The sequence below is a fragment of the Pseudophryne corroboree genome, chromosome 10 (assembly GCF_028390025.1).
Source record: "Pseudophryne corroboree isolate aPseCor3 chromosome 10, aPseCor3.hap2, whole genome shotgun sequence".
In the NCBI taxonomy this organism is placed as follows: Eukaryota; Metazoa; Chordata; class Amphibia; order Anura; family Myobatrachidae; genus Pseudophryne; species Pseudophryne corroboree.
The window spans coordinates 75,844,798-75,854,826 of NC_086453.1; positions in this window are offsets into that span (position 1 = coordinate 75,844,798).

The following is a 10,029-nucleotide window of genomic DNA, read 5'->3' on the forward strand; positions in this document are numbered from 1 at the left end:
AGGCAGAAACTCTGACATCGATGTGAATTGGGTGAAGAAAAAAAATTCAAATTTCCAAACAGTGTTCGTGAAGGAATGCAAGAAGGTGCAAGATTCACAGCGATCCGGAGCCGGGACTGATGAGGTCTATAACCGACGCTGTGGTACTATGACCAAATTCAGTTCATTATAGAGCAAGAGGCGCGGGTAAGGTCACGGGACGCTCTAGATCCAGAGTCTCCAGTTCTTGTCGAGGAGGAGGCCCAGGAGAGTCTGGATCTGGTAAGTACACACACATTTGTTTCATATGCCACCCACCAATTTTGACATAGACCTAATTTTTGTTTTTCTTATATTGCAGGATGCTACCCCGGAGCTGGGGGTGGAGTCTACCACAGGCCAAGGGGCAGAAGTGGAGGAGCCGGTAGCGGAGCCGGTGGCGGAGCTGTTGGCACCCCCACAGGCGCGCCCAGGAAGACCGAGGCGCATGGCAAGGAGGACCGCTTCTGCCCCCTATAGCAACCCCTCTGTCTCCCAGCAGTTTTTTCAACGCGCTGAGGAGGTTTTGCATAGGCCCCCGGATGCCGAACAACAATTTGCCAATTTCTCTATCGTCCTAGTGGATGCTGGGGTTCCTGAAAGGACCATGGGGAATAGCGGCTCCGCAGGAGACAGGGCACAAAAGTAAAGCTTTCCGATCAGGTGGTGTGCACTGGCTCCTCCCCCTATGACCCTCCTCCAAGCCAGTTAGATTTTTGTGCCCGGCCGAGAAGGGTGCAATCTAGGTGGCTCTCCTAAAGAGCTGCTTAGAAAAGTTTAGCTTAGGTTTTTTATTTTACAGTGAGTCCTGCTGGCAACAGGATCACTGCAACGAGGGACTTAGGGGAGAAGAAGTGAACTCACCTGCGTGCAGGATGGATTGGCTTCTTGGCTACTGGACATCAGCTCCAGAGGGACGATCACAGGTACAGCCTGGATGGTCACCGGAGCCTTGCCGCCGGCCCCCTTGCAGATGCTGAAGTAAGAAGAGGTCCAGAATCGGCGGCAGAAGACTCCTCAGTCTTCTAAAGGTAGCGCACAGCACTGCAGCTGTGCGCCATTTTCCTCTCAGCACACTTCACACGGCAGTCACTGAGGGTGCAGGGCGCTGGGAGGGGGGCGCCCTGGGAGGCAAATGAATACCTATTTTGGCTAAAAATACCTCACATATAGCCTCCGGAGGCTATATGGAGATATTTAACCCCTGCCAGAATCCGTTAAGACCGGGAGACGAGGCCGCCGAAAAAGGGGCGGGGCCTATCTCCTCAGCACACAGCGCCATTTTCCCTCACAGAAAGGCTGGAGGGAAGGCTCCCAGGCTCTCCCCTGCACTGCACTACAGAAACAGGGTTAAAACAGAGAGGGGGGGCACTAATTTGGCGTTAGAAATATATAAAAAAGATGCTATAAGGGAAAACACTTATATAAGGTTGTCCCTATATAATTATAGCGTTTTTGGTGTGTGCTGGTAAACTCTCCCTCTGTCTCTCCAAAGGGCTAGTGGGTCCTGTCCTCTATCAGAGCATTCCCTGTGTGTGTGCTGTGTGTCGGTACGTGTGTGTCGACATGTATGAGGACGATGTTGGTGAGGAGGCGGAGCAATTGCCTGTAATGGTGATGTCACTCTCTAGGGAGTCGACACCGGAATGGATGGCTTATTTAGGGAATTACGTGATAATGTCAACACGCTGCAAGGTCGGTTGACGACATGAGACGGCCGACAAACAATTAGTACCGGTCCAGACGTCTCAAAAACACCGTCAGGGGTTTTAAAACGCCCGTTTACTTTAGTCGGTCGACACAGACACAGACAGGGACACTGAATCCAGTGTCGACGGTGAATAAACAAACGTATTCCTTATTAGGGCCACACGTTAAAGGCAATGAAGGAGGTGTTACATATTTCTGATACTACAAGTACCACAAAAGAGGGTATTATGTGGGATGTGAAAAAACTACCGTAGTTTTTCCTGAATCAGATAAATTAAATAAAGTGTGTGATGATGCGTGGGTTCCCCCCGATAGAAAATTATGGGCGGTATACCCTTTCCCGCCAGAAGTTAGGGCGCGTTGGGAAACACCCCTTAGGGTGGATAAGGCGCTCACACGCTTATCAAAACAAGTGGCGGTACCGTCTATAGATAGGGCCGTCCTCAAGGACCAGCTGACAGGAGGCTGGAAAATATCATAAAAAGTATATACACACATACTGGTGTTATACTGCGACCAGCGATCGCCTCAGCCTGGATGTGCAGAGCTGGGGTGGCTTGGTCGGATTCCCTGACTAAAAATATTGATACCCTTGACAGGGACAGTATTTTATTGACTATAGAGCATTTAAAGGATGCATTTCTATATATGCGAGATGCACAGAGGGATATTTGCACTCTGGCATCAAGAGTAAATGCGATGTCCATATCTGCCAGAAGATGTTATGGACACGACAGTGGTCAGGTGATGCAGATTCCAAACGGCACAAAGGTGTATTGCCGTATAAAGGAAGAGGAGTTATTTGGGGTCGGTCCATCGGACCTGGTGGCCACGGCAACTGCTGGAAAATCCGCCGTTTTTACCCTAAGTCACATCTCTGCAGAAAAAGACACCGTCTTTTCAGCCTCAGTCCTTTCGTCCCTATAAGATCATATCTGCCCAGGGATAGAGGAAAGGGAAGAAGACTGCAGCAGGCAGCCCATTCCCAGGAACAGAAGCGTTCCACCGCTTCTGACAAGTTCTCAGCATGGCGCTGAGACCGTACAGGACCCCTGGATCCTACAAGTAGTATCCCAGGGGTACAGATTGGAATGTCGAGACGTTTCCCCTTCGCAGGCTCCTGAAGTCTGCTTTACCAAGGTCTCCCTCCGACAAGGAGGCAGTATGGGAAAAAATTCACAAGCTGTATTCCCAGCAGGTGATAATTAAATTACCCCTCCTACTACAAGAAAAGGGGTATTATTCCACACTATATTGTGGTACTGAAGCCAGAAGGCTAGGTGAGACTTATTCTAAAAAAATTTTTGAACACTTACAAAGGTTCAAATCAAGATGGAGTCACTCAGAGCAGTGATAACGAACCAGGAAGAAGGGGACTATATAGTGTCCCGGGACATCAGGGATGCTTACCTCTATGTCCCAAATTTGCCCTTCTCACTAAGGGTACCTCAGGTTCGTGGTGCAGAACTGTCACTATCAGTTTCAGACGCTGCCGTTTGGATTGTCCACGGCACCCCGGGTCTTTACCAAGGTAATGGCCGAAATGATGATTCTTCTTCGAAGAAAAGGCGTCTTAATTATCCCTTACTTGGACGATCTCCTGATAAGGGCATAGTCCAGGGAACAGTTGGAGGTCGGAGTAGCACTATCTCGGATACTGCTACAACAGCACGGGTGGATTCTAAATATTCCAAAATCGCAGCTGATCCCGACGACACGTCTGCTGTGCCTAGGGATGATTCTGGACACAGTCCAGAAAAAGGTGTTTCTCCCGGAAGAGAAAGCCAGGGAGTTATCCGAGCTAGTCAGGAACCTCCTAAAAACAGTGCATCATTGCACAAGGGTCCTGGTAAAAATGGTGGCTTCCTACGAAGCAATTCCATTCGGCAGATTTCACGCAAGAACTTTTCAGTGGGATCTGCTGGACAAATGGTCCGGATCGCATCTTCAGATGCATCAGCGGATAACCCTATATCCAAGGACAAGGGTGTCTCTCCTGTGGTGGTTATAGAGTGCTCATCTTCTAGAGGGCCGCAGATTCGGCATTCAGGATTGGATGCTGGTGACCACGGAGCCCAGCCCGAGAGGCTGGGGAGCAGTCACACAAGGAAAAAATTTCCAGGGAGTGTGATCAAGTCTGGAGACTTTTCTCCACATAAATATACTGGAGCTAAGGGTAAATTTATAATGCTCTAAGCTTAGCAAGACCTCTGCTTCAAGGTCAGCCGGTATTGATCCAGTGGGAAAAACATCACGGCAGTCGCCCACGTAAACAGACAGGGCGACACAAGAAGCAGGAGGGCAATGCCAAAAACTGCAAGGACTTTTCGCTGGGCGGAAAATCATGTGATAGCACTGTCAGCAGTGTTTCATCCCGGGAATGGAAACTGGGAAGCAGACTTCCTCAGCAGGCACGACCTCCACCCGGGAGAGTGGAAACTTCATCGGGAAGTTTTTTCCACATGATTGTAAACCGTTGGGAAATACCAAAGGTGGACATGATGGCGTCCCGTCTGAACAAAAAAAACGGGACAGGTATTGCGCCAGGTCAAGAGACCCTCAGGCAATAGCTGTGGACGTTCTGGTAACACCGTGGGTGTACCAGTCGGTGTATGTGTTCCCTCCTCTGCTTCTCATACCTAAGGTGCTGAGAATTATAAGACGTAGAGGAGTAAGAACTATACTCATGGCTCCGGATTGGCCAAGAAGGACTTGGTACCCGGAACTTCAAGAGATGCTTACAGAGGTCTTATGGCCTCTGCCGCTAAGAAGGGACTTGCTTCAGCAAGTACCATGTCTGTTCCAAGACTTACCGCAGCTGCGCTTGTCGGCATGGCGGTGGAAAGCCGGATCCTAAGGGAAAAAGGCATTCCGGAAGAGGTCATTCCTACCCTGGTCAAAGCCAGAAAGGAGGTGACCGCACAACATTATCACCACATGTGGCGAAAATATGTTGCGTGGTGTGAGGCCAGGAAGGCCCCACAAAGAAATTTCAACTCGGTCGTTTCCTGCATTTCCTGCAAACAGGAGTGTCTATGGGCCTCAAATTGGGGTCCATTAAGGTTCAAATTTCGGCCCTGTCGATTTTCTTCCAGAAAGAATTGGCTTCAGTTCCTGAAGTCCAGAAGTTTGTCAAGGGAGTATTGCATATACAACCCCCTTTTGTGCCTCCAGTGGCACTGTGGGATCTCAACGTAGTTCTGGGATTCCTCAAATCACATTGGTTTAAAACCAGTCAAATCTGTGGATTTGAAGCATCTCACATGAAAAGTGACCATGCTCTTGGCCCTGGCCTGGACCAGGCGAGTGTCAAATTGGTGGTTTTTTCTCAAAAAAGCCCATATCTGTTTGTCCATTCGGACAGGGCAGAGCTGCGGACTCGTCCCCAGTTCTCTCCCTAAGGTGGTGTCAGTGTTTCACCTGAACCAGCTTATTGTGGTGCCTTGCACCTACTAGGGACTTGGAGGACTCCAAGTTGCTAGATGTTGTCAGGGCCCTGAAAATATGTTCCAGGACGGCTGGAGTCAGGAAAACTGACTTGCTGTTATCCTGTATGCACCCAACAAACTGGGTGCTCTTGCTTCTAAGCAGACTATTGCTAGTTGGATGTGTAATACAATTCAGCTTGCACATTCTGTGGCAGGCCTGCCACAGCCAAAATATGTAAATGCCCATTCCACAAGGAAGGTGGGCTCATCTTGGGCGGCTGCCCGAGGGGTCTCGGCTTTACAACTTTGCCGAGCAGCTACTTGGTCAGGGGCAAACACGTTTGCTAAATTCTACAAATTTGATACCCTGGCTAAGGAGGACCTGGAGTTCTCTCATTCGGTGCTGCAGAGTCATCCGCACTCTCCCGCCCGTTTGGGAGCTTTGGTATAATCCCCATGGTCCTTTCAGGAACCCCAGCATCCACTAGGACGATAGAGAAAATAAGAATTTACTTACCGATAATTCTATTTCTCGGAGTCCGTAGTGGATGCTGGGCGCCCATCCCAAGTGCGGATTATCTGCAATACTTGTACATAGTTACAAAAATCGGGTTATTATTGTTGTGAGCCATCTTTTCAGAGGCTCCGCTGTTATCATACTGTTAACTGGGTTTAGATCACAAGTTGTACGGTGTGATTGGTGTGGCTGGTATGAGTCTTACCCGGGATTCAAAATTCCTCCCTTATTGTGTACGCTCGTCCGGGCACAGTACCTAACTGGCTTGGAGGAGGGTCATAGGGGGAGGAGCCAGTGCACACCACCTGATCGGAAAGCTTTACTTTTGTGCCCTGTCTCCTGCGGAGCCGCTATTCCCCATGGTCCTTTCAGGAACCCCAGCATCCACTACGGACTCCGAGAAATAGAATTATCGGTAAGTAAATTCTTATTTTTCTTGCATCGGAGATGCGCCTGATGACGGATGAACAAAAATTAATCCTCCAACGGTTAGTCTCTGAGGCTATCTCACGCGGCAGGCGCCAAACACTGGTGCCGGCGTGTGAGATAGTGCCAACTGACCCTTGGAATCACCCAAATTTGGCCCGTCCCCCCTTCCCAAACAACCCCCCCCATGGAGCATGCGCCGGTAAACCCCCCTCAGCAACCGTATTTTTTTCCTTCGGGAGCCACACAGCCCAGCCCCTCCCCCCAATCTAGCACCTCGTCCAGTGGCATGTACTCTGACATGCCGAGTACACAGTCCTCTGTGCTGGGCGACCCACGCTTTTTCAATAAATAATTAGTTTTTTGTACCCGTTTTTTTAGTTTGTTTGAAAAATCTGCTGGTGACCTTATCCTACGCTCTTGCTCAAAGTGAACTGTATTGAGGTCATTAGTACTGCAGCGTCGGTTTTGTGACCTCACTGTCCCGGACTACGGATCGTTGTGAAGACTGCACTTCTTGTGTTCCTTCAAGACTGTTTGGAAATTTGATGATGTTCTTCACCCAAGGCAAAATTGCACTGTTTGCCTCTACTGTACTCGGATATGCCCGTTTCCTGTTCTGTTGGCATAGTCCCTGTTCAAAGGCACTCGTTCTCATGGTACAGCTTATGAATCCTGGCCAGAGTTGGCGTTGGCATTTAATATTTTTATAAAGTTTTGGAAAAAACAAACTGTGTGGTGTATTTTTTAAAAAATGTAAAGGGGCTTATATTGTGTTATCGGCAGGTAGTAAAAACGCCCTATAGCATTTTTAGTTGGGGGGGTGGTGGTTTTTTTTTGGGGTGGGGGGGTGGGAGTTGAGTGTTGCTGAGGTGGGGGGGGGGATACTGCCGAAAACCACATATTTTTTATGTTTTTTTGGGGTCATGTTTTATTAGAGTCCGATTCAGACCTGATCGTAGCCCTGCATAATTTTGCAGGTCTACGATCAGGCACACCGACATGCAGGGGGACGCCCAGCACAGGGCTAGTCTGCCCCACATGTCAGGCCCACCCACCCCCCACAGAAGTGCAAAAGCATCATACAGCTGCAATGCTTTTGCACTTCAGTAGTAACTCCCAGCCAGCACAACTTTTGCGTGCTAGCCGGGAGCTACTCGTCGTTGGCCGGGTCACAGCGGCTCCGTGTGACGCCACGCTGCTGTGGCCTGCCCCCCGTACAGTCTGGCCACGCCTGCGTTGGCCGGACCGCGCCCACAAAACGGCAGCCGAACGCCGCCGTGCCGACCCCTCCCGCCTCAGCCTGTCAATCAGGCAGAGGCGATCGCAAGGCCACGACAGCTGTCGGCCATTCGGCGCACTTCTGACCTGATTGCTGCGATGAACTGCAGCAAGCAATCAGGTCAGAATGACCCCCTTACTCAGAAGCATACACAGACCAGTAAGATCCGTGCATGCTTCTGTGTAAAAATGTTAAGAAAGTGTTAAAAATAAAAAAAAATTATGTGCAGGTCCCCCCAAAAAACATAACCAGCCTCGGGCTCTTTGAGCCGGTCCTGGTTTCAAAAATATGAGGGAAAAATGGAGTAGGGGTCCCCCATATTTAAGCAACCAGCACCAGGCTCTTTGTCCGGTCCTGGTTCCAAAAATACGGGGGACAAAAAGAGTAGGGGTCCCCCATATTTTTGAAACCAGCACCGGGCTCCACTAGCCAGGGAGGTGATGCAGCAGCCGGGGGACACTTTTATACAGGTCCCTGCGGCCGCAGCATCACACACCCCAACTAGTCACCCCTGGCCGGGGTTCTCTGGGGGGTTGGGGACCCATTAAATAAAGGCCCCCCCCACCTCCAGGCACCCAGGGGCCAGGGGTGAAGCCTGAGGCTGTCCCCAGCACCCCTGGGCGGTGGGTGCCGGACTGATAGTCAAAATTGTGTAAAAAAAGAATATTGTCTTTTGCTGTGGAACTACAAGTCCCAGCAAGCCTCCCCCACGTGCTGGTACTTGGAGAACCACAAGTACCAGCATGCAGATAATTAAAAGGCCCACTGGTACCTATAGTTCCACAACAAAAGAAATACCCCAAGAAAGACAAAACACACACACACCGTGAAGGTAAAAGTTTATTGACACACACCGACACACTCGCACATACTTACATAGTGTCCCACGCAGCCCCTCGGTCCTCTTGTCCATGTAGAATCCATGGGTTCACTGGAAAAAAATGTAAACAAAAATCAGCCACAGAGCAGAAATGCACTGTTTTAAAAATGGCTGACAGTCGAAAAAGACACTCCCCCCAACCCTGTAATGCCATCCCACTATTATAATGAGATAGTCAAAATCTTACATAAGCCGAAATCTCACATAAGCCAAAATCTTAAGCACACAAACACAGATCTCAAGAAAAGTTAGTCAAAATCTGTACTATCTTGGCTCCAGGGAGTTCAAGGGAAATCTCAAGTAAAAATAGGACATAGCAAGGATCTCACCGTGTGTACACACCTTTTAGGTGCATACACACGGAGAGATTTTGACTATGAGAGATTTTTACTGAGCGATTTCCTTTGAACTGGCAGTGGGAGATTTTGGCTAACTTTACCAGAGATTTTGACTAACTTTTCCAGCGATTTTGGCTATGGGCGATTTTGGCTAACTCATTCAAGCAAGCGGATGCTTTTTCTTTTCCAGCGACATAGCCAAAATTGACTTGCCTGCACAGTCTATTTTTAGCAGCGATAGCGACCTGGCGGGGCCGCGCATCGCTATCGCTGGCTGTGTACACATTGAGAGATATGCACTAACTTTCTGAGCGATTTTGACTATATAGTCAAAATCGCTCAGTTATATCGCTCCGTGTGTATGCACCTTTAGAAAGATAACACACTCATAATTTGAAAAGCCAAACTTGTATTGTATATTTGTGTAAAATGTAGCATTATATCTGTTTAAAAATTGGCATTGCAGGAGGCAAGGGTGATTCGGCACCAGTTGAGATAGTATAGAGTAGGTAGTCAGAAATCAACCAAAATTGGACAATATATGAATTATTTTCTTCTTTAATTTTCTGCTATCACTGTCCCTTAACATCCTGCACTATGAACCTGTTGTGAGTATTTAGGTGGTACAGTCATCCATACGGTACCACCAAAATTGATTTGAGGCTCTCTCACGTGCCAATTGGCCCATTGTGGCCCTATCAGCACAGTTTATCTGTACTGGTCAGGGTGAAAGGGTGCAACAACCACCTGTGTCTGTACACCCCCAACCCACTTGATACTTAGATTGACCAGAACATAACATACATATTTTTTAAACAAATAAATATTTCTGATTTTTGATCTGCTTATTCTTGATTATAATTACAAATTTTAAAATTTGACTTCCATGGTATTGTTACTTTGACTATCTCCACTTGCTATTGTCTGTAAGACACCAAGTTGTTTTAACGATATACAATTAAAAGTTATGTTTTATCCTGACTAAACCTTACACGGCATGTACCAAACAAATAAGAGTGCGCCCACACAAGTCTTCTTTTCTCTCCCTATGTTGTATAACAATTGGCTTCCACAGTTTTTTTCCCAATTTTTCCAAAACAAGTTCTGTCATACTTTGTATACAGACTCAGACATGCACACAGATATACTGTACAGTCAAAATTTGAAATAAAAAGGTAAGTGCTACATTTTACACAAATATACAATACAAGTGTGGCTTTTCATATTACAAGAGTGTTATCTTTATGAGGCTGAGTTTACTGTACTTATTCCCAGGACACTCCATTGCTTTAATAGGCAGCCTCCAACACCCCTAATGCCACCCCTGTGAGACTTGTGATTTTATGGACTGGGTTTACTGCTTAGTAACACACAATACAGCCAGTACACTACTGTATGTAAATGAATTGCTCATGCTGTAATTTACTAAG